Genomic DNA, 5,921 nt, shown 5'->3' with positions numbered 1-5,921 from the left:
AGTTTTCGATTTTCCATTAATTATTGTTTGAGGTTAGTTCAATAAATTTGCATCAAGTTTTCAATTTCCCGTTAATTATTTCTTGAGATTAGTTCAATGCATTTGCATCCAGTTTATTTGTTGAGATTAGTTCAGTACAGTTGCATCCGGTTTTCGATTTCCAGTTAATTGTTTTTTAAAATTAGTTTCACGCATTTGCATCATGTTTCCAATTTATAATTAATTTTTCTTTGAGGTTAGTTCAATGCAGTTGCATCCAGTTTCCGATTTTCCGTCAATTATTTTTTTATGTTAGTTTGATGTATTTGCATCCAAATTTTGATTTTCCGTTAATTATTCTTTGAGGTTAGTTTAATGCAGTTGTATCCATATTCTAATTTTCTATTAATTGTTTTTTAAGATTAGTTTAATGCTTGCATTTGCATCCAGTTTCCGATTTTCCGTTAAATATTATTTGAGGTTAGTTCGATGCATTTGCATCCAGTTTTCAGTTCCCCATTAATTGTTTTTTGACGTTAGTTTCATTCAGTATTATATATTTTTTAAAATATTTGTCATTATTGCTTTGCCGTTATTTTTAATTTTTTTTTTCATTTTCTATTATATATTTTGTGATGTTATTTTTTGTATAATTGTTTTTAACTATATTTTGAGGTCGTGTTAAATATATATTCGAAATAAGTCGGTGTTTTATCATAGACACTAAAATTTTATGATTTGTAATAGGGAATTAGTTTCTACAAATCACATATTTTTTAGCATTTTTTTTTTATTTTATCAAATATATAAGAATTGGAACACTAAAAGTGTTTGATTCGTAATAGGAAATTACCTTTTACAAATCACCTATTTTTTTAGCAATTTTTTTTTATTTGTTCAATTATATAAGAATTGTAAATACACTCAAATTCTCCAAATATAAGAATTAGAAATACACTCAAACTCTCCAAAGAGGTTATGGGATTGTAGGATATTAGAAAAGAATATCTTTTCATATTAGAGTGCCACATAGGAGGAAAAAAAAAAACTAAATCTAAGAAAGAGAAAATCATCTATTAGAACTCTCTGCTTTAGTATATAGATAGTAGATTAGATGTTGTTTATATTTCTTATATAGTTAATAACAGCTGTTGTGGTGTGCTGGTAGAGATCCTAGGTTATTTACTAGTCATTAGTCTTAGTTATGGACCCGGTGGCTTGGACTAAACCATCTTGGGTTAAAACAGTTTGCAAAAAAACCAGGTTTAGCCTGGGTCAGCTGCTTAAACGATCTACTAAGTAACCCAATCTAGTTTGGTGACCGGGTCGTTGGTTCACCGAGTCAAACTGCCGGATCGGGTCTAATAACACTGGTTGAAACAGTTCATCAGACATCGACTGGGAAAGTGGAAAGTGGAAAACACCCAAGTTCAACATATACTCTTGCCCCATAAATCACAACCGGCCAAGGCCTAAACAAAAGACAACTAATATGACTTGAGAGTTACATGGAAGGAAGACAACACACTAATACATAGATCCAGCCAGCTACGTAAGAAATTCGCTTCAGAGAAAGCTATGTTGACAATATCAGTGGCATTGACATCCCTGTTATCTCCCACAACAAGCACTTCATTCTCTTCTGACAAGGATGCCGACATTTCAGCCACCTCAAAGTTTAGACTTTAGCATCCTCAGTACTTTATGCATTGAACGGACTACAGTCTGCATGATGTTACTTTATTTGTCCAGCAACCTGTCATGATAATAAAAATAATGATAATAATTATCCAACAAGGGAATTATGAGGGTCTACTTCAAACAACAATACCAAGTAATACTTTACTTATAAACAAAGCAAAGGACAATGAGTCAATTAAGAGAGAGATCCTTTTGCATTCCTTAAATAAATGAATCCACAAATGCTGGTAAAATTATAAGCATGTACCTAGCTATTTATGATCAGCCAAGCACTTGAAAGGTGCTAATCAATCAGTATACCCTTCCAAACCAAGCAAATATGGTAACCCCTGAAAACGCTTTCTGTAGCGATTGTATCCTCTTCTTGACTTCGGCTAGCTCCTTTTCCTTGGCGCACAACTCGATAGTCGATGTAATGCCAACTTTCTCCAACACCAAACTACTTCTTAGCAAAAATTCAAGAAACTTGAATTCGTTTTCAGACCCTTGAAACTTTATGCATCTCAATAGACTTTAGATGACGAAACATGTATGTGTACGATAACTGTGCATCCCAATCTCCTTCCTCATATTCAAACTCGATAATTCTCTGTTATAGTGATATTAACAGCAATAACTGGTACGACAATATTAAAACAATCTTTTTTTACTGTTACTATCCTTTCCTTATTTCAGTACTTAGCGACACAAAGACAATAAATTAGGTTGCATTTGGAGCACATAACGGAACTATTAGAAATCGAAAAGTTAATCAACACAAAGAAACACTTCGCTTTTTCAGTGAACCTTAGAAAGCTAAAAATTTAACATAAGTTTAAGTTAATACTTTCCTCGTCTAAAAGACAAGAGTTTCTAAATGTGGGAAGATCTCTAATAATTTCGCCAAAGAATAGATGTGGGATTTATCACACCATTCTACAACCTTCAAATACTTTAATTGTCAGAATAAAATGGGCACTCCTTCCAACATATTTGGTAGTTCTTCAAAAGTCAAAAGAGAACAAATTAGAAACAACTACTTCACAAGCAATGTTTTGACAGACTGGGTGTGGCTAAGTACAGTCTACAGACCAAAAGGTCGGTTTCCATAATCAAAATACAACAAAATTACTTGAGGAGCATCTACAAATCCACTATTTGCAGCCTGTTGGAGATACAAACTGGAACTTAGCACCATAACACTCGTGTGTACTGGAGGAGTACTCTTCTATTTTTTATGACAACGTCACACACATGAAAATGCAATCCAACGAAGATTTCGCCACATCAACCTAGTTTTGCATACTTATGTGAAAAGAAGACATCTAGTGATCTACTAAGTTCGGTAAATATGAGAACTTCGCTTTTGTAATTAATTGTTTTGGTCTAGGTGAAGCGGTCTTAAAGCATAAACAAAAAGGCACAGAAAAAAGTATGCAATACGATCTGAAGTTCTTTTCACGATAGGAAAAGAGGAAAGAAAGCGTACTTGAATGCCATGTCCTGATAGTGTTAGTGACTTTACATTACTGATTTGAGGATGCTATTCAAACATCTACCAAACAACCTAATGAGGATTGTTTCTTCGTCTTCTTCATCATCATCATATTCATCCTTAAAATTAATCTTCGTTTCTATCTTTGCAGTAACTAAACTTGTAAGATTCTCTAAAGTATAGTCTTCATAAGTATATCCATTGGACTCGAATGATATAAGATTCGGCGCAGATATCTTGATCGAGGTGTCAAAGTTGAATTCTTTAAAAATACTAGTATGCGAACCGAGCTTCGCACCGGTTTTTCGAAAGTAGCTGGTGCACACGTAGTATTTTAAGAAAATTCTGCTCACGGATCATTCTAAGTTGATGCTTAATGACTTCACCTATATATATGATGTATGTAAATGCTCAGTAAGACCAGGTCACTTATCTTCAAGTGAGCAATTATTATATACACTATCCCTGTTCCATGGTATATGTTTGGGCTGGAGGATTGAGATTTGATTCAGACTAAAGCTTTTTTTTCGTGATGCAACAATCGATTTTATTGTCAGATATCTAAATGGATTCATAGATAATTGTCTAAAATAACTCTAGTTCACAATCGTTTTTAGATAAAACAACGCTCTTTAATACCAAAAGGAATTATGTACAATGTAGGAGGCCTCAGCAAGTGAAGTTGATGGACTGATGGTCTTGGCGTGCGTTAGTGGAAGCAGTATGTTGGTCTCTGTCTCTGAGAACCACTTTTGGCATGTAGAGAACGTTGTGTCAAAGAGGCACCTTATTGGATTGTGGGGTTGAAGATTTGCTTTTATGGTTGTGTAAAATGTTGAGCTTGGTTTTCTCCATTCACGTTGTGTTATGTATGACGCATGTTTGCTGACAACATGAGAAAATTTCCTGTATTTGAACTCATTCATATGGCCATATACATAGTTCTGGCCTCATTATCATCTTCCAAACGCTTGAGCAAAACTCATAAATTTGATCACATTTCCTTGTTGAATGCAAATTATCTCAACCATATTATCTTCCTTGAATATCCATACTTAGAGTGAGTTGTGCAAGACAGACAACATGAAGGTCTTTACTGAAAAGAGTGTTGGGATCTCGACCCCAGCTCAAAAGGTATATAATAGGCTGAAAAAAAAAAAAAAAAAAATGAAAAGACAATGCAACTTTAGAAATTCATCAACACCAATCTTGGATATATAATAGAGGTGGGCATATCTAACACGAGTACAACCCAAAAAACCACTAAAACATTCATCAAGATAGACGACGAAAACATATCATAATATCTTGTCAATTTTTTCAATGCATGATAACAGGACAGTCAAAATCAGACAAAGTTTTGATGAATCTCAGCGTCTGACGTGTTTAAATTCAATGTCATGCAATCCAATTAAACAAAAATACCCACGATAGCAGGCTCCTCCTTCATCCAATCTGGAGATATCAAACACCAAATCAACACCTTGTTACTAATCAGGAATCCTTCTTGACATGCAAGCCTCTCAAAGAATGTTTTCGACATTCCAAAGCCTTAACCACCCCTCCCAAGGTTAGGTAAGTATTGATTTATCCGAAGACCATGCAATCCATGTTGGAATCTCTTGATGATTAGTATTTCAAATTACTATTCCCAGTAGGAGTCATTCTCTGATTTGGAAACCGAGTGTCTATTCCAAATAGGAGTCTTTATTTGTTTTGAAAATAGACGAACTTACCTCTATATAAACAAAGGACTTTGCGTCCATAAGAGGTATTCAAGAGAGAAACACACACGTCTAAACCCAAGCTACTGTTGCTGATTTTCTTCTTCTCTTCTTACTATAGCCGCTAGAGAGAGTTATATTGCCGTTATAGAGAGTAGTTTATTTTAGTGCAAGTCAAACTGCTGTAAACCATTGTATCATGTGAGGAAAACGCCACGGTTGCCTTTCTGCACCACTGGAAGGGGCGAAATCTTTCCTTAAGAGTAGCCTAATCCGCGTCTTGGTTGTTCACTGTTCGTCTACTGTTCCTTCTGTTCTACTCTAGTTGTTGTGTTCATACAACAATTCTAACAATCTTAAGGAAAGAATATTTCATATTAGAACAAAGGAGAGTGTTTTAATACGGCAATCAAAAGATAAGTCTTTTACTTTGAGTTATTATTTGTGTTATTGGGTTATGACTTTAGAAATTTTCTAATAATTTCGTTTTTGTTAGGAAAACCAATTAAAGATTAAATAATTTATTGATCTTTTGTGGTTTATCAAACCCTATATGGTTGTAGACCTTTCTCCTACGTTTGTGGGAGTCAAATATGAGATTTTTATCAAGAAAAACGGCAAAGTTCGTCTTTTTGACAGCTGCGTCACTCGTTACAGAAACTGCTATAACTTTCAGCTCAGAGCTCGGTTTTGCAATCCGCTTCTTGTGTTGGATAGCTGATTCAAAGAGATTTCTAGTGGTATAAGGGTTGATACCTAATTCGTTCTGAGATGGTTCAGAATTACAGTTATTTTGGAACTATTTTTCTGGAAAGAGGAAAATAGGGTAATCCGGTTTTTCAATCGGTTAGGTATCGTATTCTTTCACTCTTTGCAATTATTTTGGTTTGATTATATAGTGATATTCTTGCCTTAAGTTGTATGCTAGTTTTTCTTAGGAGAGAAATCCCTAAGCTTAAACTTCTTTAATAACCTAGTCAACAAATTATACGTGTTTATCACTAAGATGTTAATTGGTTTGACTAGAAGTAGTTTGATATTAA

The 5,921-nt window shown here is 34.2% G+C and overlaps 1 pseudogene across 1 annotated transcript; it reads right to left on the bottom strand.

The window, feature by feature from the left end:
- Window positions 1-1,274: 1,274 nt before the first annotated feature.
- LOC147518910 (uncharacterized) lies at window positions 1,275-4,080 on the bottom strand (annotated as a pseudogene). Its single transcript, XR_015213122.1, has 5 exons — window positions 3,941-4,080; window positions 3,185-3,499; window positions 2,592-2,661; window positions 1,928-2,269; window positions 1,275-1,735 (listed from the first exon to the last, which is right to left on the bottom strand). The product of XR_015213122.1 is annotated as an uncharacterized LOC147518910 (transcript).
- Window positions 4,081-5,921: the final 1,841 nt, after the last annotated feature.

Source organism: Coptis chinensis, chromosome 2 (genome assembly GCF_015680905.1).
Source record: "Coptis chinensis isolate HL-2020 chromosome 2, ASM1568090v1, whole genome shotgun sequence".
NCBI classification, from domain to species: domain Eukaryota; kingdom Viridiplantae; phylum Streptophyta; class Magnoliopsida; order Ranunculales; family Ranunculaceae; genus Coptis; species Coptis chinensis.
The sequence above is the reverse complement of the archived record's forward strand: the minus strand, read 5'-3'. Positions and strand labels throughout refer to the sequence as shown.